Here is a 25,277-nt window from a genome sequence, read left to right on the forward strand (position 1 = left end):
CACAGAGCACAGAAGAAGTGGCTCCCATTGCCTGTTGCTGCGAGTGGCATCTGCATACCCCTGCTCCACAGAGCACAGAAGTGGCTGACATTGCTTGCTGCGACCTGCTCCACAGAGCACAGAAGAAGTGGCTCCCATTGCCTGTGGCGAGTGGCAGCTGCACACTCCTGCTGCACATAGCACAGAAGAAGTGGCTCCCATTGCCTGTTGTGAGTGGCAGCTTGATACCTCTGCACCACAGAGCACAGAAGAAGTGGCTCCCATTGCCTGCAGCAAGTGGCAGCTGCCTATCCCTGCTCCACAGAGCACAGAAGAAGTGGTTCGCATTGTCTGCTGCGAGTGGCAGCTGCATACCCCTGCTCCACAGAGCACAGAAGAAGTGGCTCCCACTGCTTGCTGCGAGTGGCAGCTGCATACCCCTGCTCCACAGAGCACAGAAGGAGTTTCTCCCATTGCCTGCTGCGAGTGGCAGCTGCATATCCCTGCTCCACAGAGCACAGAAGAAGTGGCTCCCACTGCCTGCTGCGAGTGGCAGCTGCATACCCCTGCTCCACAGAGCACAGAAGGAGTTTCTCCCATTGCCTGCTGCGAGTGGCAGCTGCATATCCCTGCTCCACAGAGCACAGAAGAAGTGGCTCCCATTTCCTGCTGCGAGTGGCAGCTGCATATCCCTGCTCCACAGAGCACAGAAGAAGTGGCTCCCATTTCCTGCTGCGAGTGGCAGCTGCATACCCCTGCTTCACAGAGCACAGAAGAAGTAGCTCCCACTGCCTGCTGCGAGTGGCAGCTGCATACCCCTGCTCCACAGAGCACAGAAGAAGTGTCTCCCATTTCCTGCTGCGAGTGGCAGCTGCATAACCCTGCTCCACAGAGCACAGAAGAAGTGGCTCCCACTGCCTGCTGCGAGTGGAAGCTGCATACCCCTGCTCCACAGAGCACAGAAGCAGTTTCTCCCACTGCCTGCTGCGAGTGGCAGCTGCATATCCCTGCTACACAGAGCACAGAAGAAGGGTCTCCCATCGCCTGCTGGGAATGGCAGCTGCACACCTCTGCTCCACAGAGCACAGAATAAGTGGCTCCCTTCACCTGCTGCGAGTGGCAGCTGCATACCCCTGCTCCACAGAGCACAGAAGAAGTGGCTCCCATTTCCTGCTGCGAGTGGCAGCTGCATAACCCTGCTCCACAGAGCACAGAAGAAGTGGCTCCCACTGCCTGCTGCGAGTGGCAGCTGCATACCCCTGCTCCACAGAGCACAGAAGCAGTTTCTCCCACTGCCTGCTGCGAGTGGCAGCTGCATATCCCTGCTCCACAGAGCACAGAAGAAGGGTCTCCCATCGCCTGCTGCGAATGGCAGCTGCACACCTCTGCTCCACAGAGCACAGAAGAAGTGGCTCACATTTCCTGCTGCGAGTGGCAGCTGCATAACCCTGCTCCACAGAGCACAGAAGGAGTTTCTCCCATTGCCTGCTGCGAGTGGCAGCTGCATACCCCTGCTCCACAGAGCACAGAAGCAGTTTCTCCCACTGCCTGCTGCGAGTGGCAGCTGCATATCCCTGCTCCACAGAGCACAGAAGAAGGGTCTCCCATCGCCTGCTGCGAATGGCAGCTGCACACCTCTGCTCCACAGAGCACAGAAGAAGTGGCTCCCTTCACCTGCTGCGAGTGGCAGCTGCATACCCCTGCTCCACAGAGCACAGAAGAAGTGGCTCACATTTCCTGCTGCGAGCGGCAGCTGCATACCCTTGATCCACAGAGCACAGAAGAAGTGGCTCCCATTGCCTGCTGCTGCGAGTGGCAACTGCATACCCCTGCTCCACAGAGCACAGAAGAAGTGGCTCCCATTTCCTGCTGCGAGTGGCAGCTGCATACCCCTGCTTGCTGCTCCACAAATGTGCATTTGTATTTTAAGCGTTGCACAAAGAACAATGACGGTACAATAGAATATGGTAAATCAGTGTACATGAAGATTAACGGGAAGAAATATGGTGAGTATAGAGCCGAGTCTCAAAAGAGCAAAGGAAGTGAGAGAGTGAAATGACAGAGGGAGAGAGTTCCAATATTTAGGAAGAGAAAAAGATGGAAACGGAAGAGGCACAGGGAGGGCAAGGGACAGATAAAAGAAAGAGAGATTGTGAGCAAAGAGAATGAGAGGGAGTATATAATGAGATAAGAGAGGAAAGATAGGGAGTAGTAAGACCATGTAGAGATTTAAAGACAATACAAAGAAAATTAACGAGAAGGCACACCTGAAAGAAAAGCCAACAAAGCTGTTCTAAGGAAGCGGAAATGGAGTTATGGGGTGAAAGGACACACAGAACACGTATGGAGGCATGGCAAATAGAGCAAATAGGGGCTCGGTGCAAAGCAGGAAACAACAGGCCTTGCAGATATTAAAAAGCTGAAAGCGACAGGACTTGGAGAAAGAGGCAATGAGAGCAGTGAAAGAGAGGGCAGTGTCAAGGGTAACGCCCGGATTATGGTCCGAGGCAGAAATAGGAAGGCAAGATGGGAGGAAGGAGATAGGGGGCAAGGGGCGGCGGTAGAGTCAGGGAAAAAGAGGACTTCCTTTAGGAAGGGTTGAGATGAAGATAGTGAGAAGACAGCTAAGCTTGGATGGAAAGCAGACAGTTACAAAGGGTAAAGTGGATAGTATTAGAGAATGAGGAAAAGGACAGAAGAAGCTGCGTATGGTCTCCATAAAGAGGATAGCTAAGGCCCAAGGCAGAGATAATAGGAGCAAGAGGGATAGTGTATAGAGAAAAGAGAGGGAAACAAAGGTCCTCTGGAAGAATTGTCAAGTCTCTCACGCCTGGGCGTTGCTGTTTATATAGTATTATATAGTATTGTGATTCTGGGTTTTACAGCATATGCCAACATAGCAGTGATTCATTTCTATGTGATATTTCTGAATATTGAAGGCCGGATCCAAAAAAGACAGATTTCTACTGGCCAATTTGGTGGAGTCGTCAATCTTGGGAATTATCACTATTTCAGGGAGGGTGGGGGAGGGCGAGCCTCTCCAACCACTGATCCCCCGACATCCCGCACAATGAAAATGGAACACCCACAGGATACACAAGCAACTTCTACAATGAACTCTCCTATCATGCTAGAAGCAAACGTCTAAAGCAGACAAGTAGAACATTTTGAAAGGCTTTTCTTGAGTTCATGTTCAAGCTGAAAGAGTTTATGTTAATGTTAATGTTAAAGGATATTTGTACCGCACATTATCACCACCGGAGTGGTCGCCTGGAGCTGGAGGCTCTGAAAATGGGAGAAGGCGGGTGGTGAGTTAGTGGGAATAAGCTGAAAAAGTGCAAGAGTGCAGTGAGGTAATGTTGGCAGTCTCAGCCCGGTGGGTCCGTTGGCTGGGCTTGGGGTGTTTTACGGTCAGTAGTCGTTGTGTGCTGTTGTGCAAGTCTATGTGTGGCTTGTTTTGTTGTTGCAATGTAGTGAAGTTGGTGAGGGTCCAAAGTGCAGTCTAGTGCTTGAATCCAGGTGCCAGAATCCCCCCTGTCATCCGTGGTGCAGCTGCAGCACCAAAGAACTGAAAGGCAGACAATCACGAAATACCGAAACCCAGTACCTACTACTGGCACTGCACCTGTCGCCAGCCGAAAGTCATTGATGGGCACCAAGGGACTTATTTTCTTCATCAAAGCCTTGTCAAGGTCCACAGCCAGTTTATCCTTCGCGGAATATCCACAGCCAGCATAGCAACCCAACAACGCAGACCACCACGACAGTCCTGCATTACTGCCTTTCTGACACTGCTTTGTTCAATTTTCCTGCTCGACACTGACATCCCAGCAACTCCTTCTTCCAAGGGGTGTCCATCCTAAAGGGGCATCATTGAATAAAGCCTTGAAATTCTGCCACTTTGACTTCCAAGGCACCCAGGTTACTGTGACGAGGAAGAGCATCTTCCATCTTCAGGATTCATCCAGGGGGTCCCAGATTTTTCTTGGATCCTGTTCTCTTGTGGCTTCCCAGGTACTTTGGGGTGGGGGGAACTGAAGAAACCAAAGCAGACTGTTAATGAACATATTTTGACTGGGCTGTAATATACAACATAAAGCACACCTTAATGTTTCCTTACAGGTTGCCCACGTGGGGGGTGGGGGGATCCTCACACAGTACTGTGTTTTTTACACTAAAGAAAGCATTCTGCCTATTTTCGATGTATTACCTGCCTTTCTACAGTAATGTTTATGAAGTTAACCCTTGCCTAATAATGTTACTGCTTTTTAATAACTGTCAGGAGTTGGTGCATTATAACTGAATTTAAAAGTAACAGTGGTACCACATATACTTAATGTATATATTAAGTTAAATTACCTGATTAGATTCCTAGTACAAAGTGAGTCTTTTTTGTTTGTGGATATCTACCTGACTTTGTATCCTTTATTAAAATGACTGTGTTATCACCTGACATAGTGTTTGGACATACCATTGTCAGGAGTTTGGGGATTCACTCTACCTAAGAACCAGCCGGCATCCCCTCCCTTGAGTCTCAGCATTCCCCTCCCTTGAGTCCCAGCCTTGGTTACTCATCCATAGCTACCATTAGAGAACCTTGGCTGGGGTGCTCTGTGCCTCTAGCTCAACCATATAGTGGGTATAAGTACATATACCCCCTCCAGTCTTTACACTCTGACACTATATTTCTATGCCCACCCTCTGTCCTACAGAAGGCCTGCCGATGTCCTATTGTCCTCTTTAAAGTCTGCCCACCAATTATTTTGAGACAAGAATGGCAAATAATTTCTGGGTCATTAAAAACCTTGACCATCAGCCACTGTGCCAGAGAATGCCTGGACCTCTTTTATGGACTCATAAATTACCTGGACCTTATTTGATATGCACATTAATTAGATCATGTTTTATATAGCACTTCATCAACGCACATAAGATGATGGCTGCAAGATTAGAATTAATATTTACCTCTGGCACTGCTCTGGGCAACCCTCCAGACTATCGCTCTTCAGCCTGCCAAGCCACATTGCAGAAAGAGGAATGACCATATGCAAATCAGGCCTGGTCCCACCCTGTAGAGGGCATTCCAGCCTGAACTGGTTGGTCACATCCCTTCTGCATGAGAGCATAAGAAACCCCAGACATGTTTTGGCATTTGTGTTCATCATCATTCAGGTGTAGCTTGTGTTTCCAGGCCCAGAAGGCACGGGACCCACGTCTGGGCACACCCGTCCCACTTGTCGGGACTAAAGCAAAACAAGAGAGGTGACGTCTGGAAGGTTTCAACATCATCTTAACATCTGGCACCGCTCTTGGAACCTTGGAGACCATCACTCTTCACCGGCCAAGCTATTACAGAAAGAGGAAAGACCATATGCAAATCAGGCTTGTTTCCACCCCATAAGGGGCATTGCAACCCAGACTGCTTGGTCACGTGCCTTCTTCACGAGACCACAAGCAGCTCAGACGTTTTATGGGTGTCATCAGTGAGATGTAGCATGGGAGATAGCTTTGCTATAGTCTGGTGTACACGGTATACATTGGGCCAGCACAAAGAGGCCAAGTTGGTGTCGAAGAAGCACTCAATAAACCTTCAACAGAACACATTATCAGCCCTTCTGAAGAATTTTGGCGTTGTCCCATACATAGTTAAGAAACCCTGCAGAGAAGCGTCAGCACTTTCTTAAGTGTATAGCTCTGGCAAGAAGGGCAGGCATTAGCAAATTAATAGTATGGCAGCACCACTGAGTAGTGCTAATTCTGCCCCATTAGAAGTATACCTCTATTGAGAATTGCATTATTAATAAAAGAACTGCAGACAAGTGATGTTACTCTCCACTTCTTATATTCCAGCTCTATTGAAAAGTAATTACAGTTTCTCCCATCTAATGCAAGTGTGCATTATACCGACACAGCCATAGATCAAACTTCATACCCAGTCAATCCTTGTCCTTTCTGCCGAAACTACCAAAAAGTGAACACATTCTCTTGACACATTTAAAAAAAATAGGGACAGAAAACACGTTTCCAGTCAAGTCGTCGGACAGCCAAAGCTAAACAAAGCTAAATCCATTGGCTTTGGTAATGGTTGTTCCATGCCACCGAATAGCTTTTCATCATCCTCTAATGTCCGGCAGAGGGACTCCCAGGACCCCTCCCCCCCTTGTTTATGCCTCATCCTCTCGTGCCTTGATCAACCCCCAATACTTCTTGTATTTTTCTTTTCTTATTCATATTGGGCCTCCAGCCCTCTAGGTCTTATCCTCCTTTTACGCTCTTGGCTTTCCATCATCTCTCCATTTACCTCTATCTACATTTCCCTTGTATTCAGACTTATCCTCAGCATCCTGTCTCCCTTAATTTATCTTTTGACATCTCTTCTGGCCATAAATCTGTTTTCTTGCCTATTTGTGTTCACTTGTCTCTCCCCTTCTCTCCCCTCCACCACAATGACTTTTACGTCTCTCTGTCCATTAGTACCTCTCTCTGTCACTATACAAATGTCTTTCAGCCAATCAGCTCTGTCACCCGTTTATCTATACCCCACTTTTCACTCCACCTTCTTCTGTTCCTCTGTGCTCCATCTCTTTGTCCCTGTCTTGTCTTTTGCTCTGTGCCTCATCTGTCCCACAGTGCTCCATCACACTCTGGTGACGATTCATGGAATTATTTGCGTGGAAAATTGGAGATTTGCGCGCCATTCTGCATGCGAAACCCTGTTCGTCGATTCATGGAATCTACTGCACAGCACTTTTTCGTAACTTGCGGGGACTTTGCGCAGGCTCGGAATGTCTCTGTGAGAAGTCGAGTGCCTTGCGTGAGACACCACACAGAGCGTGGTAGGGGCCTGCGCAGAGGGTGGAGTAGGGAGCAGAACTGGGAAAATGAGGAGGAACAAGAGAAAAAGTGGACATTACGAGGGATGGGACACAGGCAGGCCATATCAGGCCCACTATTGCGTGGAAGGATACGTATTCATGGATCCGAGCCTAAAACGTCTCAGCAGGCAAATGCCCTCGCAAATTCTTCCATCTCTCTGCCACCCGAAGGCAGGCGTAAGTACACTTGCGCATTGGAATCGCAGCACAGAGGTAGTTTTGCATGTCGGATTTAGGGGTGCGTGTACACAGCTGGGGACCCGATCTGACTTACGGGTGTGCATATGTAGTGTAGTGTGGTGCAGGGACAGTTTACAGGGGTTCGCACGCACATTTTCCGAGTTTCACCCAAATTACGATACAACGTACGCATGTTGTTGGGGGTGCCGGTAACAGTTACGAGGGACCCCGCGGTGCCCCATGCAATGTTTGAATGGTGCGTACACTTGCTCCTGAAGGAGAATGGAAAGGTAGCTGTTCTGGCTGTTTTTGCTTTGAATGGGGGTGTGTCGGGTGTGTTCCGGCTGCGACTTGTGTATATGATTACTTTGCACAGAAAATTCCATGAATATGCGGGGTGCGCATTTTTTATTCTGCGTGCAGGCTTGCGCAGTGTCGTTCTCGACGATCGGCCTTTACGGAACAAATACGCTCTTTTCCATGAATTGGCCGCTGTGTTTTTATGCTCTCTGTCTCTGACTTTTTGTCAGTTATTCCTTCTGGCCTCAAGTGTCTCTCTGCCCCATTGTTTTGTGCTCATTTCAACCTTCTGTTCACACACATTAAGTAAATTATGTCTGTAATTTAGCATAGACTCTGCCACAAACGAAGCACTGGCATGCCCATCTATTGGGTGGGGTTGGAGCAAACAAGCATTGGCAATGTCAACAGTTTGGGCTTTTGTGTAGGTATGGGAAAGGCACTTGTCAGGAAGAACCGTAGTGGTATTAAAGGGCCATTCATGGTAACAGGTGCAAAATGATTTGAGTACCTGTGCATCTAATAGCAGTACCTGGCAAATGCCTAATACTTAGGGCCTGATTAATGGAATGATTTGCTTGAGAAATAGAGTACTTGTGCACCATTCTGCACGCAAATCCCTGTTTGTCAGTTTGTGGAATTGGATGCACAGTACTTTTCCTGGACTTGCGTGGAGTTAGCGCAGGCTCGGCACATTTCTGCGAGCCATTAAGGGGCTTGCGTGAGACTCCACGTAGAACGTGGCCGTGGCTTGAGCAGAGGGCTGGGAAGTCCCTCACACGCCCACAATTGGCGGCACAAGACATATTCATGGATCTGATCGTGCAACCTTCCGGCTGGGAAATGGCTGCAGAAGTCCTTCATGTGATTCACCACCCGAAGGCATGCGTTAGCACACTTGCACGTAGGATTTGCAGTGCGGAGGTGGGGTTGCATGTCAGATTTCAAGATGCATGTACTCAACCGGGGTTCCGAAGTAATTTATGGGTGCACGTAAGCAGTGTATCATGCCATGTTCTTTCTTGCAGAGGGGCGCCCTGACCTCTTTTTTATATCCAAAATATCTTGGTAATGTGAATTAACTCTTAATGCCTTACTTGTTTGATTTCTGTTGTGCCCTGACATCTTGCCTGTAGAAACAATCTTTAATATGTTGTTCTTTCTATTGCAGGTCCATATAATGAAGGTGATGGCGTGGGTGCCCAAGACCGCAATGGCAGAGTTCCCAGAAGGGGTTCAACATGAAGAGATGCAAGTGAGATTACCCTGCTGTTGGTGTGTTGCTCTTCGCGTGGGCTTCAGACTGATGACAGCTTCTTTATTTACAGGTGTTGGCAGAATATCCGGCGGTGGAAAAATAATGGTGGTGTCGTTAGGTAAGTGGCTGAAAAGAGCCAGAGCGGCTCACAGGAGCTGGTGCAGTGTTGGACGCGAAACACTCAGCATGTGTTTGAGGATGGGTGGTACTTATATAGCCCTGCCTATCCAAGATGAGGATGTGATTTAGAAGTCTCACAAGACTTTATGATTTCCTGCAAAATAGAGTACATGATTTTGGAGGTCTCAGGAGACTTGCTGTTTCATTGAGGGTGACCATGCTGAAACCGCATCTATCTCCATCCACACACTACAGTAGTCCATCTGCACCCATTCTGTGACTGTGCGGTACTGTGAATCCTAGGGGCTACATGATGGATTTTGTGTGCATGCAAGGCATGCTAGGGGGTTTTGGGGGCCCTAATCATGACATTCACTCTTTGTTCTTAGCTTTTGTTGACCCGCCTAGATGCCTCTCCACAAGCAAGTTCCTCCACCCATTCTGGGTGTACCTCTTTGTGCCCTACGATCTACCACCTACTCACCCACGCTATTGGTTTTCTGCTTTTCTGCTGGTGTACTGTCTCCTTCCCCCATTTAGCATCACACCACTCCTTCTGCACATATCTCTGTATCACCTCCTTGATATTTTACCACTCGTTTACTTAATTTATCCTTCCACCCCCTCCTTAACCTACTTCATATTCCACCATGGTTCCAATTCACCCTGACCCCTCTCTTTCTTCTTCTGGATGTTTCTCAATTGTTCAACCTCGTTCAGGAACTTCTCCACCAACTCCTTTCTCTTTCTGCTATCTCCTTCTCTTTTCTTGTCCACATTTAGTGGTATAATTACTTTTTCCAGCTCTCTGAGTCATTCTCATCCCAGCCTTCTGGGTCTTTATCCTCCCCATTCTTCTGGATCTTTCTCATCACAGCCCTCTGGATCTTCCTCCTCTAAGCCCATTGAGTCTTTGTCCCCCAACCTGCTGTGTCCCTTTCCTCCCAAAATTCTGGACCTTTCATTCCCCAGCTGGCTGGGCTTCTCTTTTCCAATTTTCCTGGGCCTCCCCTGCAGCATCCAGTCTCCTTATTACCCCAGTCTTCTGGGCCGCTTTTCCAGCCTCCTGCCCTCCCCAAGCTCCACTTTCTTCTAGTCCAGCCAACTCTAGGTATATCTCTGGCATAAAAAGTTCTAAAAGCTGTTGTTCTTATTTGCCCCAGCGCCATCAGAGAAATTGCTTTTGCTGTTAAATCTGCTCAGATGGTTCGTTTCTTGGTGGGGTTTTGGTACTTTGTGATATGCTGTGTCTCAGTTTGGCCTTCACAGCCACCAGGACTCGTTTTTTGTCCAAAATCAGGGTAATTCCCAGAGGAAACAGTTGCATCGGTACTGTGTCAAAACAAAAGACTTCCCCCAAGTTCTCTACCTCTACTGTTTTCCAGAACAGATTTACCACTGGCAAGAGCTCTTCTAGATCTGCACTTTGACAGGAATCATCTATCATCGACTTCCCCAGCAGGCATGTTCTCAGTTAGATTTGGATTTCACTGGATCAATATCCTCTGCCAGAATCCAGGTAGAGGAACTCGCTTTGGTTAAGTCTGGTGGCGGAATGACTTCTCCTTAATCTGATGGTGTGAACTCTTGGAGTTCAGGTTGTATACAAGGAGATGCTCCTGGCAAAGGCTGCCACTGTGGTGGGATGTGGCTTCTCGACTGCCTGATAGGTAGGCCGGTCCGCTCTGAGGTTAATCCAGCCAACACTCCCAGTGTAACCTCAAGTTGGAGCTGCCTTTGATTTATGTAATGATCTGCTTTTCATCTGCCTCTGTTTGCCATTGAATAGTTAGGTTGATGCCCTAGTTAGGGTAAGGCCAAAGTCTCACTCACAGAGTGAACGCCAATGTTAGAACGCCTTCCAGACTTGATGGTGGACGCTTGGCCCAACCTGCATCTCTATACGTCTGGGCGAAATCCACCACACTGCTCTGCTTCGGGGAATTAGAATTACCCACACATTTTCTCAAGAAAGGTGGCAGATGATCTCGCCTTGACAAAAGTGATGGGATTGCCATGAACAATTCTGAAGAAGGTCTACCAAATCCCTGGATGTTCACTGGGAGCAATGGCACTGGTCACCTTGCTGTGACGTCCAAATCATTATGAATGTGGTGCAAAAGTATTCCACAGCAACCAGATGGGAGGTCCACATTTACATCTGCCTGAATAAAGGTCTTGCCTTTCTGGTAAATAATGTCTGTGTGCACAACAATTGTCATACGGTATCCGAGCATCAGGCTTCAAGCAGGTAAAGCGCAGTTCGAGGACTCGTTGGAGCATTGGCTGGTTTGACTCATAGGTCTTGTTCCTGTGTACAGTATTAGCCGAAACTAAAACCCTGCCATATATGGTATTGATAGCCTCAGAACAGTCAGGACAACAGTACCTCTACTGGATTACTAGGATTTGCATTTGCGCGTGAGGAACCACAAAATATTGAGCAATTTTAGACTAAAAGAAGGGCCATCTGCACAGTTCCCTATACATGTTGGTGGCACTGAAGGATATCTATGTACGGGATGAACTAATAAAAAGCTTGGGATAAACCAAAAATACAAAGGTCCTCACTATGAGCATGGCAATGCAGTCAAAGGTGGCGGTAATTCTGTTACTTTCCTTTCACCCCCACAGTTCTGCACCTTGGAGGATGTACCTCTAGCCTAATTCCTGAGGTAAATTGTCTGATCTAGTGCTGAAAATTGTCAGAAAGACCTGGGATAATTCCACAAAAGAATACCTGCAGAGTCCTATGTACTCCATAGAGCGGGACTAACACAGCTGCTCCATCATTCTTGAACCCGTGGTAATTCCATGGGAGTGAGTGGCGATAGCGGTCAATTTTGGCTGTAATTCGACAGATTTTCTCCCAAATTACAGCGAAACTCGTAATTACTGACAAAAAAGTTTAGATTTGCCAAACAACATGATCCTCATTACGAGTCCAGCGGTAACCCTGCTGGTACTACCTGCAGGTTGCCGCCTGACTCGTAATATTTTACCAGCGGCTGACTTCCCGGTGCCACCGGGAGATTACAACTCCGGCGGCCCGGGAAGTCAGGTGCCGGTAAAATATAAATTCCCATTCATAGAGTCTGATAGGATTCTATGGGAGTGGGAACTCGGAAGCAACGGCACAGTTGTTAATGGTGCCGGCGCTTTCGTGAGGAGTCTGCCTACCATGGCCGCTGTGTCCACCGGGGTCAGACCTGTTGGGCAAAGCGGCCACGGCAGGCAGACACGTAGTTTGCTGGTCCTGAAACAGGGGTGCCGGTGAGCCTACCGGCACCCTTGTTTCCGGACCGGCAAACTCATAATGAGGCCCATGGTCGGGATTTTAAAAAAAAATCTGACAGGAAGCCTAGCAATCCCCGTGGCTCGTGAGAGGCTGGCCCACACACGCAGGCACCCTTGAGTTCTATACATTGAGCAAGTTCATGGTATATTGGAAAATACTTTAATTTAATGACTTGAAAAGAAATGAAAAAAATGATATGTTCCATAATTCTCTAGGCGTGGAGCAAGCAGACCATCAAAAGGTACACTTGAATATATTTATTTATTTGTGGGTAATTTATACTGCCCCAATTGCGGGTGAACTGCTTCAGATGCCATCAGCAAAGGGTGGTTCATTAACATGGGTGATAGGTTATATCAAAAAAGAATGGGTAATAAATTATACAGGCGGATGAAGCCAATTGTTTATTTCTTTGCACTTAGTGTTTTGAAGGTGTGTGAAGAGGAAGGTTACAAAACCCTACTTTTAGGGCAGGTTGTGTCTGGCCTCTAGGGCGAGCAAATCACCAAGATGCCAGCGTTTGTTTTGTTTGTTTGTTTTTCTATTTAGTGCATTTGGTTATACAAAACCGTTAGCACAGAAGAACAAGTAAATCCATTAGCAAATCATTAGACATCATATTTAAGCTTTGTTAAAAATTAGGATAATATAATAAAACATGTTACAAAACCACTTAAAATTACAATTCATTATCAACAAAAATCTCATTTGTTAAAAGGATCATAAATTAGCCCTAAAGTGCATAGACAAGATGGCATTATCCCCACGCTAAGAAAGACCAATTAACTTCGTAAAATCAAACTTGATTAGATTAAAAGAAGTGCTTCTTGCCATTCATGGAAGGCAGCTGCTGTGCTCTGGCTAGATTCAGCGCCATGGAGACCACTCTAGAATTGGTCGGTCTCAATGAAATCCATATGGGGCACCATTGGTACATAACCCTTAAAATAGGCACTATGGGCCTCATTACAAGTTTGCCGGTCTGGGAACTACGGTACCGAGTTGTGCTCGCGGGTGCCTTTGCACCAGCGAGCACAGCATGTCGGATTCACCGGCACCATTCTGACCTTCCCATTTGAGCCCTTTTGGGCTCAAATGGGAATGGGCAGCAGTTTATTCAAGTGCCCGCGACTGGGCAAATGGCGGGGCCAGAATGTCCCGGTAATTGCCCATTCGCAGGTGCCGGAAAAAATCACAAGTTTGGCGGCAGCCTGCCAGTTTTACATGCAGGGCTACCACCAAACTAGTAAAGAGGCCCTATATAATACCAGGCATGCCGTTAGAATGCAGCAAATAGTTTTAACCTGAATTTTACAAAGACGACACTTACGATCATCATATGCGAAGCCAGGCCAACTACCGACGTATTCCAAGGTGAGAAGGCTGTCAAAACGAATTCCTGTGGGGAATCTTCTTAACTGCTCACTGGAAGGTATTTACATAATAAGTTAGGGTGAAAGCCTTGAAAGCTATATTCTTTATAATGTTTCTTTTGATGTGATGCATTCAAGCTATTGTTCACATCCCATGCCCTGAACTACGGGTCTCGGTTACTGCTCATCTGGAAAATCTTGGGACAATGATGGCGTAGTTGACCACCCTTCCCAATGCATCAATCATACTAAAGGACCAGATGCTAGTGTGGGCCAGTTCCTTCAGTCAGAATGGGCCAAACTTGGACAGTCTACTGAGTTACTTCACTGTGCAGATAGTAGTTTTGACCAGTGTTACTAAATATATGGGCCTTGAAGTTTGGCAGTGCAGGAAAAGTGCTGGCAATATCGTGACCAGCACTTTTCCCGCACTGTAAAACTATAGGTTTGCTGGTGGGGGGTCACTGATTTATCTCCAGCCAAGAGCTGGAGGTAAATCATCCCCCCACGTCCAAAACACAGCTGGTATTTTCGACATTGGTTTTACCGGTGCCGGAAATCCTGGAAATCCCCTCCAAGGACTCCATGGAATGGGGATTTACAGCCCTTACCGCCACCTGTAACATCCTGGAAATTCCGATATATCAGGCGCCAGTAACGGTAGGACAGTTTGCCGCCATCCCACCGGAATTACCAGCGGTATACCGGCAAACTTATAATGCAGCCATATTCTTGCAATTTGTTACACATTTTACCTAATAACTCCACTTTCGGGACTTCTCAAACAGTCTGTCACAAAAGGGTTGGATTGCCATTTGCCACTTTGGGCCACCTTTTCATTGGTGTCAGAGCCAAATTTCATGTCACAGTTCAGGCATGGTTTAGTGTGCATGTCATAAAGGGCAATTATGGCTAAAACTGGCACTTCTTTACCCAGGCATCCACACACGTGTGTTTGGGGTGGCAAAACTGGAAAATCATGCATAAACACCTTCAAATGTTCAGCTCTGGTTGAACTTTCACAGAGAGAGAGAGTGAGAGAGAGAGAGGGAGTGAGACATAGTGAGTGAGAGAGAGAAGGGGATGGCGATAGAGGGAGACAGATAAAGGGAGATGCCAAAGAAGAGACGAATGGAGAGGGGAAATTAGAAAAGTGGATGGGGAAATGATGATTGAAGGATGGAAAAATGAATCAAAGGAGAATTGATGGGTTTATAAAGGGGAAAGGGCTGGATGGGCTATAGGCAATGGAGGCATGGCAAGATAAAGGCCATTGGTCGACGGATGATGGCAGAATATATGCCCACATGGATTCATGAAGGACGAATACATGGAGGAGAGAAAAAATGAAAGAATTAAATGATATTTTATTTATATCGCGCTTGTACACAAGTGTTTCAGAGCGCGACCAGGCAAAAAGGGAGGGGAACAAGGGAGAACAAAAAAAAAAAGAAAACAGCGATCTTACTAGGCCCAGTCACATTTAAGAAAGTGCAAGTGCATGGAAAAGGGAAAAGGGGGGAAAGTGCATGGACGGGAGGTGGAAAGTGCAGAGCAGAGGAGATAAACAGAATAAATATTAAATAAAATAAATAAATATGGGTGCTAAACCATGGTAGTGCAGCCAGAAAGTAGCAGGTGAAAGTTAGTCAGATAAGGTATATCTGATAAGTGCAGAAGAAATGTGGGAGGGGGACTGTATGGTACAGATACAGAACCCTAGTGGAGGGGGTGGTCTGGAGGTGATAATAATAATAATAATAATAATAATAATAATAATAATAATAATAATAATAATAAGTGAATGAAGGCACCAGCCTAAGGCTACTACCTGCCTTGGCCTCACTCCGTGCCCCCTGCTTAGGAGAGAAGTCATCCTTCATTTCCCCCTCAAGAATACCTAGCCTGCATTTACTTGAATGCCGCCTCATGCATTCTAAGATGGCCGACACGAAGGACACAGAGTTTCACCATGAATTACCTTTCCTGCATCCACCAAGCAGCACCATGGATGCCCATTGGCTGCAGCATCCCCCATCTAGACTGCAGTCCCGGAGGCGGAAAGCGGAGGCAGAGCTAGCACCAGCCGAAGGCAGCAGCCTAAGGCTACTACCTGTCTTGGCTGACCCTGGACACTGGCGCCTACATCCCTGCACTTCCCGCCCCGCCAAATTGCAACACCATACACAGCCTCACTGCTGGCCTCTTTATCCTACCACAGCATCAAGGTATCAGTCACTGGTGCTTTTGTCTGCTAAATGTTTTAAAAGTGCACGTATTGCATCTCGTCCACATGTTCTAAATCACCAGCTTCCTAAATCACCTGCTGCTCCCCCTCTTCACCCGCCCATACCCTTCCCTCCTCCCCTGCCGTTATGCTCTACTAGCCCCTTTTACAAGCAATACGATCTTGTCCCATACGCTCTTCCCTGCAGTAGTTCATTACCCATGCCTTCACCCAAGCTGCTTCATTCATCCACCATAGCATGCTGCAGCATCTGGATCTCACTACCTCGTCCTACCCCAACAACACAATGCCACCGCTGCTTACCACCCTTAATTAAATTTGCGCTGCATCGTGCTTGGTTATACATTTCCTACGTGTAACTAGGGGATTGCCCCGTACAGCCCAGGTTGTGTTGTATGTAAGCTTTGTACTCTTAGTTTGGCTCTGGGATGCCTTGCCTGTATGCAATTTATAACATTTTGGACTTACTCAGCGCAGCCGTGCGCTGTGTCGCACATCACCCACTTGCAACCACCAGATTGTCTTTGTGCAGCCCTGGGTTGTATGTAATCTATTTACTTTCGGATTGACCTTCATGTAATTGCATATTATGAAGTAGCACACAGTACCATGAGGTGAGGCTTTTCCAAACTGTGTTCCTTAAATAACTTGATTTTCCTACTGGTAACTGCATATTTTGCTCTAGCACCCCGTGCCATGAGGTGAGGCTTTTCCAAAGTGTGTTCCTTAAATAACTTAATTGTCCTACCTGTAACTGCATATTTTGATTTAGCACCCCGTACTATAAGGTGAGGCTTTTCCAAAGTGTGTTCCTAAAATAAGCTGATTTTTACCTACTGGTAACTGCGTATTTTTACGTAGCACCCCTTACAATAAGATGAGGCTTGGGCAAAGTGTGTTCATAAAATATGCTGATTTTTACCTACTCGTAACTCAGAATGTGATGTATCATGCTAAGCTTGTAACATGTCACTATTGCAAGAAACTAAAGTAACCAACTGCTTAAGCTAAAAGCGCCTAGATACCTCTGGGTTTTGTGCACTATACAAATGACAACATAAATAAATAAATAAGTGTAAATAAAAAATGAAGGGGTGAATGGGTGGACACAGACAGGAGATGGGATGGGTGAATGAATAGATGCAATGGAGGAAGATGAGGCTCTTGTTTGTTTGTTTATTGTTTTTTTAGATTGATGGGAAGGAGCTAGCAAGAATGGAAAAGAAAGAAGGGAGGAAGAAAGAAAGAAAGAAAGAAAGAAAGAAAGAAAGAAAGAAAGAAAGAAAGAAAGAAAGAAAGAAAGAAAGAAAGAAAGAAAGAAAGAAAGAAAGAAAGAAAGACAGTCTAGCACGAGCTCCAGGCTGGGTCCACGGTAAAGTTTCCCTTGCCCCACCTGTGAATGCGAAATGTTCATTCGTGGCTTGTGGGACGTACATGGGATGTTGTCTCGCGCAACAAAACGGTGCCGGCGCTGGTAAGGTCTTTTGACTTTTTTGAGAATATTTGTAATACACGTAAAGAAGTGTCGAAGACATATGGAAAACCATTGGTATGCTTAGTGACCCTCCACTTCTCGGCACATCTGGCCACACGACTTTAACAGCTGTGGCAGGCAGCAAACGGCGGGCATTCGACCTAATCTACATGCTCTATATTGCTCAGCCCTGTCATGACATTAATTCCTCCCATTCCCATATCAAGCTCCCAGAGAATTGCAGGGGCGAGGAGTTACGGAACGTGTGCATTTTGCACCAGTCCCGGCGTCCGGGAAGTCATGAAGACAGACCCTAACCCAACATATCAGACGCCAACTGCTGCAGTGCGGAAACGGCGACATCTGCCTGACTGGAGAGGTGACTCTACACGCGAATGGGTGCCGCGCACAGCCGCCCGGCTCATTAGAGAGCCTGTGGGGGCGAGCTGCTGAGCGCGTGCCTCGCTCGCAGGGATTCCCATGGACGCCAGAGAAGAAAGGACTGTAAGAACGCGGGAAGGATGCAGTGTGCTGGTGGGCGGAGTACAGGCGACTAGGGGCAAGGACACGCGCACATATGCCTTCCAGAGATATCAGAGAGGCGGGGGAGGGACATCCCGTATCTATAAATAAACCGTGGGGGCTGGACCTCCTCATTGCTAACTGAAAATAAGGGATTTAGTCAGTGCTGGAAATTGTTTTTTTTTTCCTTATTTTTCTGTGGGATCCACCGGGCACCAGTGGCGAGCGGGCGGTAGGAGGAGGGTGGCTAATATTCTTAGCCCCCCCTCCAATAAACATTTTCTTCTCAGAAGGTTAATCATGAACAACTGAAACATATCCCACAGGTGGGAGGTTTCCAATAATGTTGCAAGCAAAATATAAAAGGTGCACGCCTTTTAAACCTAAACTATTGTACTGAAATATTTCCTGCAGAGTTTAATCTTAACAGGAATCCCTATGAGAGTATGGAGTAGTCTTGTGCGTAAGTGTCTTGCCCTTGATCCTAATAACCACTGTCCGAATCCATTTGAGGCATTAAAGCATTTGAATGTTGGGGTCCAGGGAGACATCTTTTGGCAGATGCTGCCCAATTCCAGCCCTGAATATAGTATAAGACAAGAGAAGCTTCACCTCCTCAGAGGTACTCTACCTTTTCTCTTTTTCCCACCTCTCCCCCAGAGGCTCACTGTCTCCAGAGCCCTGGTTCTCTCCAGGCTGGACTATTGCAACAGCTTCTTCCTCAACCTCCTTTCTTCTGCCCTGCACCGTCTGCAACTCATCCAGAACAGAACTGCAAGACTTATCCTTGTCCTCAAGCCCAGGGACTGCATCTCTCCTGCCCTGAAATCCCTTCACTGGCTCCCTGTGCCTACAAAGATCAAATTCAAGACCCTTTGCATTGTTCACAAGGCTTTCTGGGGCCTGCGACGTGCCTACCTGCAACGCTGCCTACAGAAATACTGTCCCTCACGAGCCCTCCACTCATCTACCTCCAACCTTCTGAAAGTGAGCCGGTCCTCCAAGCAGAGATTTGGAGGGAGATACTTATCCTCAGCAGGTGCCTCCCTCTGGAATAGTCTCCCTGCCGCCCTCTGTCTTGAGCCAGATCTCCTTAAATTCTGGAAACTCCTCAAGACTTCCCTCTTCTCCTCTTCCTTCTCTCTCCCTCTACCCTGCTAACCCAGTTCTCTGTTTTCCCTCTCTCCCTCCTCTTCCTTACAGCATACTGCCGACCGTCGGGTATACCTCAGAGTCTCATTGGTCCCCGCCAGCCCCACCAGTCATCTTTCACACTTGCCTCAGGACCGACACCTCACCCACACTCAATGCACTTGAGAAATGTACCCTAGAGAGAGGCTCTCTCTGCACTTACTCCAGTCTCAACTGACCGGGTGCTCTCAACTCCCCACCCGTGACCCTCTGTGCACTGGCTTGATCCGTACGCACCACGCCTGAAGATAGTATGTATGTCTGTTCTCCAGGGTCGAACTGGGACAAGAAATAGGCCCGGTAACCCAAAAATAGTGGCCCATCCCTCGCCTCTAAAAAGTGGCCTACCCCTCGCTTCACGACCCTTGACCTCTGATGACATCTGATGTCATTTGACCCCCATACCAAAATGACATCCCGGGAAGCGATGAAACACGACCTTTCACCCCTTAACAAAACAGGAAGTGTCATCAAATAGCATTGGTAGACATCCAAGGCCAAATGATAATATGTTATTGTATAGCACTTACGCTTAAGCTCTTTTTTATAGAACAAATATGCATACAATATCACCCAACCTGTTTTGGTACTCATTTATCAACCTAAGAAGGATGAAATGCTTTTTGAAAAAAATATTTCTTTTCACATTTTTTGCCCCAAACCGACCCAGACATTGCCAGAAACCAGCCCCCACTCCCTAGGGACGATTTCGGCCAAAAGGCCGAGAGGCCAATCCGACCCTGCTGTTCTCCCTTGTCTTCACGCCTTAATTGCCGTCAGACCTATTTGCTATCTCCCAAACTGTTAAATGTATTTTTTACTCACTCACTCTGCCTGTACAGAATATTATTTCGCCTTTTTCCCACCCTCCTTGAGAGTTTTGAAACACTTGCCTGTGTATAGGCGCTACATAAATAAACAATACCATACCATACCAAGCATTTGACTGAGAAAATGGGGCACATTTGCCCAACATTCTTTATGGCATTCTGGGGAATGACAACATTGGCACTGCATGCTGCTGGGTCACCTGCATGCAATTTTAAATATTTACAAAGCAGAGTGTACAATTGAACAATAAAATCAGATGAAATCACCATTAATCTTCACTTTTACTTTCTGTATTTATTAAAAAAGCAAATGGCGCCTACAGATTACGTTTTGCAGGCAGCATTTATAAATGGGTCGCTGTGGTGTTGCCGGCTTTTAGCAGGTGCTAAACGGAGGTGGATTCCATGGGAGCGCATTCATTGTGTGACTGCATGAACATCTCACGCGGGCCTAAAATATGGCGCACTTTCAAGACAAAGGAGGAAAGCACAGCGGAGATGTTAACTCTGCTTCCTGCTCCTTCTCCATCTTGAAAGTAATTGAAAATGGGCTGCATTGGTAAATAAAGGCAAAGAAGCATTGCACTTTGCTTTCGCACTGTAATTTACTGCTCCACCCTTTAGAAGGGAATATCCTTTATTCTGAAGTGTGGTGGAAGGAGAGCCGCTACAGAATGGCGCTGCCTGTCATTCGATCGCCAGAGAAAACATTGCTTTTGACCTCATATATTCTCCCAGTAATGCAGCTTTTTTTTAAATGTAGGCATTTCATGCTAAAAAAAAATGGCATGGACATCTGGCGTAAGCAAGCATCTGAATTTTTAGTTTTGGCATTATGACACCACTTAGTGTGGTTTTCTAGGTGCAACTTCTGGGTAGACATTGCCCTGATGAAGGACCCTGCACAGTCTGAAACACATTGCCCATTATTGCCTGCCTATCAACATTTAAAGAAGATGCAAGTACATTAAAAAATGCTTTCTATAATATATGACTGAATGGTTATTTTTTCAATAAATGTTCTGTAGTATTGACTAATTGGATGCAGTCAGAGCTGAGGCACATATCCGCAGACTCCAATGGTTCTACATCCACTTTTGTGCATAAGTGATTTTGCACCAAATAATTTGTTAAATTTGAGTTAACTTTATTTACTGTATTCACTAATCAAAAAGGCTGTGCCTATTTCTTTTCTTTGTTTTTCACCTGCTGAAAAACGGCCATTGTGAGAGAGGCATGCTAAGAAATCACAACAAATGCGCTTAGTTCCATCTTGGAAAGGCAGGGGCACAGGTTACAGAGGGATTTCTTTCGAAGTCCTAGGAGCAAAAAAAGCGGTGAAAAAGACAGAGGGGGTAATTCATAGATTCAAGCGCAGAGGCAGCGCACGCGAGCAGCACAGAGAGAGAGCGTGCGCCAGCCGTGTGCGCTAAACAGCATTCTGGCGCACCGCGTATTCATGGAATTACCAAGCCATTTTGAGCGCTGGCGCAGAGAACATCCTGCAGCGCCAGTTACGCCCCCAAGAACGCCCCTTGCGCAAGGAAAAGGCATTGAAATCCCCAATGCAGCACAAAGGGCTGTGCTAACCCTGCACCAGTTTACAGGGCGGGTACACTGTAATCGCATGAAAATACTATGCGCACCCCGCTCAGGGCAGCCAAAAGCGTGAAAATGTACTGGCGCACCCCTCGGAATACGCGTACCCCTCTCGCGTCAGGTAAATTGCATAGAAAAAGCACCCCATGTGGCGTGGGCTGCCTGTCCGGCATGCCCAGGGTGGATGGGCTGCCTGCGGGGCATGGGGAGGGTGAGTGGGCTGCCTGTGGTGCTCTCAACTCCCCATGTCCAGGGTCGATGGGGTGCCTGCGTGTATTTCGGGGGTGCACAGGGAGTCTCACACGCGATAGGCCTTGGGCAAGCGCAGTACGTGTATTTGGGGGGTACGCGGGGAGTTTCACATGCGATAATCCAGGCGAGAGCGGGGTACGTGTATTTCGGGGTTACGCAGGGAGTTTCACACACAATAGGCCTTGTGCGAGCGGGGTATGTGTATTTTGGGGGTGCGCGGGAAGTTTCACACGCAATACTCCAGGCAACAGCGGGGTATGTGTATTTGGGGGTGCACGGGGAGTTGCACACATGATAGGCCTTGTGCGAGCGGGGTACGTGTATGTTGGTGGTGCGTGGGCAGTTTCACACGCGATACTCCAGGCGAGAGCGGGGTATGTGTATTTCGGGGGTACGCAGGGAGTTTCACACACGATAGGCCTTGTGCAAGCGGGGTACGTGTATTTTGGGAGTGCGCGGGAAGTTTCACATGCAATAGCCCAGGCGAGAGCGGGGTACATGTATTTGGGGGGTGGGCGGGGAGTTGCACATGCAATAGGCCTTGTGCAAGCGGGGTACGTGTATGTTGGGGTGCGCGGGAAGTTTCACACATGATACTCCAGGCAAGAGGGGGGTACGTGTATTTTGGGGGTACACGGGGAGTTTCACACGCGATAGGCCTTGTGCGAGCGGGGTACATGTATTACGGGAGTGTGTGGGAAGTTTCACACGCGATACTCCAGGCAAGAGCAGGGTATGTGTATTTTGCGGGTACACGGGAAGTTTCACGCGCGATACTCCAAGCGAGAGCGGGGTACGTGTATTTGGGGTGTATGCGGGGAGTTTCACATGCTATTTGGCATCGTGGGCCCTCCCGGGTGTGCGGTTTCCCCCCTCCCCATGCCCTGCAGGCAGCCCACACCACAGGGGACGACCCTACAACCCTCACCATGCCCTGCAGGCAGCCCACATGGCACCATGCACTTGTGAGCACACTTGTGAGCCCCGACTCATGTCCCCCCACCCACTCACCCACCCACCATTGACAGGCACCTGCCAGCAGGCCCCGACTCATGTCCCCCTGCACCCCCAGTAACGGGCACCTGCCAGCAGGCCCCAACTCATGTCCCCCCACCCCACCCCCAGTGATGGGCACCTGCCAGCAGGCCCCGACTCATGTCCCCCCACCCACTCAGCCGCCCACCCACCATTGATGGGCACCTGCCAGCAGGCCCCCACTCATGTCCCCCTGCACTCCCACCCACCCCCAGTGACGGGCACCTGCCAGCAGGCCCTGACTCATGTCCCCCACCCACTCACCCACCCACCATTGATGGGCACCTGCCAGCAGGCCCCCACTCATGTCCCCCTGCACCCCCACCCACCCCAAGTGACGGGAACCTGCCAGCAGGCCCCGACTCAGGTCCCTCCAACCACTCACCCACCACCATTGACGGGCACCTGCCAGCAGGCCCCGACTCATGTCTCCCCTCCCACTCACCCCCCCCACCATTGACGGGCACCTGCCAGCAGCAGGCCCCGACTCATGTTCCCCACCCATCCGCCCACCCCCAGTGACGGGCACCTGCCAGCAAGCCCCGACTCATGTCCCCCTGCATCCCCACCCCACCCCCAGTGACGGCACCTGCCAGCAGGCCCCGACTCATGTCCGCCCACCCACTCACCCACCCACCATTGACGGGCACCTGCCAGCAGGCCCCCACTCATGCCCCCCCAACACGTCATCACGATCCACACTCATGGCCCTTATGGCCACCCAAATCCCACCCCACGCCACCCCAGTCCAAACACCCAACCAAGTATTCCATCCACTCCACATTGAAATACCCATGTCATGATAGATCCCAAATGACAAGTATGCACATCAATACATGTCCGTCAGACACACAAGTGAATGAGAAAACCCACATCGTGACATGCACAACACCAATGAGAGAATACCACACAAATGAAGTATGAAATCAAAATGTATTAAATACAAAATCAACAGAATGAAAGAAAATTACACAAGAAAATAAATAATAAAGAAAAGTCTGGATGTCCAAAATGAATGAAAAATATGTGAATGCTGAATCCAAATAAATCCAAATGAAAATGGTTCCAAAGCGTTCATCCATCAAACCAAATCCAAAGGTAAAAATAACTAAAACCATTGCTCCATGGGAAAAAAAATCAATGAAGTCAAATCCAGTCCAGAAATATATACAATGTAAAAATCCAGGGTCCATGAGCCCAACAATCCAAAGGAAACCTACTAAAAACCCTTCGTAATAAATAACTATATACAAAAAGGTGGGGCATAGTCCATGTGCCCCAAATGAAAGAAAAATAGAAAGGAAACCTAATACTAATGAACTATATACAATGGTGGCGGGCAAGTCCTACGACTCACTTGTTGATTTCCCAGGCCAGGGCATCATTGAACTCCTGTTCAACGTCCTGGAGGAGGGCCTGTTCCCTGGCCCTGAGGTCTTGCAGGTATAATGCCATGTCCACCTCCAACTCCCTGCGAATTTCCTCAAGGCACTCAGCCCGCCTCAACGCCCTACGCATGGAGTTCTCCGCCTTGACCATAGTGAGCCGTGCCTCTTCCGCCCGCCGCCGCTCCGCATCTATTTGCTGGCCCAACCACTGCCATACGGAAGACACTCCCAATCCAGGGTCGTCCTGCCCTCCAGCCGATGCCTGCCCCTCTGATGTTGATGGCCCTGAGCCATCATCACTCCCACCTTGAGCCTGCTACTGCCATGTATGTGCCCTGCCTATTGATGCCTGCACGTCCTCCTCCTGCTGGGGTCCAGTTGTTGGGGTGGCCACCGTTGCTGGACCTCCGACTCCCGACTGTGGCAGGGATGTGTCCTCCACCAGCCTGGCCGCTGGGTCAGAGGCAGCACCACAGGATGCCCAGGTGATACTTGGGCAGGAACATGGCACAGAGGACGACTGGTGCATAGGGGGTTCAGTTGAGGAGGGGGTCAGTACAAGGTCCAGCAGACGGAGGAACCCAGCCCTGGTGACCCGTCCTATTAGGTCGAAGCGGTCAATAAGGCATCCAAAATAATGTGCAGAGTCCTCACGAGAACCCTGCACATCAGCCCGGATGCCACGTTGACGCAACGCCACCCCAGCCAGGACAGGCTCAACACGGTCCTGGATTGCCATGTCCGCAGGGAGAGGAAGGCCAGTTGTTGTTTGCGCATCCCCTCCCTGAGAACGGGTCTGGACGAAGGCATCCCTGCTGGTGCGGGATGATGCAGTCACAGGATCAGGGACAGGATTACACACAGGCATCTCCGCGGCTGCCTGTGCTGCCTCCTGTCCCCGCCCCTGGACTGCACCACTAGCACCTGTGGAATCCCCCCTCCAGACCCCGTGTGTGGCCCTTCCACGGGCTCCTCCTCAACCAAACCCCCCACCAACCTGGGTGACTCCGTGCCATCTTCCTCCATAGGTCCCTGTGGGGTCTCACCTGCCCCTTCTGCTGCAGAGGAGTCCACCTCCGACCTCCGCCTCTTGGACTTACCCTCGGCAGCTGCAGCCACGGACGCAGCACCAGACTCCTCACTCCCCGACGAGATGACAACCTGGGAGTGGAGCTGGGCCTTGCATCTCTGGCTGGCGGTGGTATCCCTGCCGCTGTGCTCCACAGCACCATCTCCGCCCTCTTCATCAGTTAACGCTGCAGACAGGGAGAGACAGAACACAGGCATCAGGGCACTGTACAATGGTCTGATACACACATGACAGTTTCACATGAGTGGCAGTGTCAAACTTCACA

General features: G+C 48.6%; 1 long non-coding RNA gene across 1 annotated transcript in view; it reads left to right on the forward strand.

Annotated features, from left to right (window-relative positions):
* Window positions 1-25,277, forward strand: part of LOC138471924 (uncharacterized) — a 743,124-nt gene that overhangs the window by 15,973 nt on the left and 701,874 nt on the right. Inside the window, exons 2-3 of the long non-coding RNA XR_011268534.1 lie at window positions 8,506-8,589; window positions 8,663-8,710. This is a non-coding gene — a long non-coding RNA (uncharacterized lncRNA). The remainder of the gene's footprint in view (window positions 1-8,505; window positions 8,590-8,662; window positions 8,711-25,277) is intronic.

This window comes from Ambystoma mexicanum, chromosome 8, assembly GCF_040938575.1.
Source record: "Ambystoma mexicanum isolate Mex_15411 chromosome 8, UKY_AmexF1_1, whole genome shotgun sequence".
NCBI classification, from domain to species: domain Eukaryota; kingdom Metazoa; phylum Chordata; class Amphibia; order Caudata; family Ambystomatidae; genus Ambystoma; species Ambystoma mexicanum.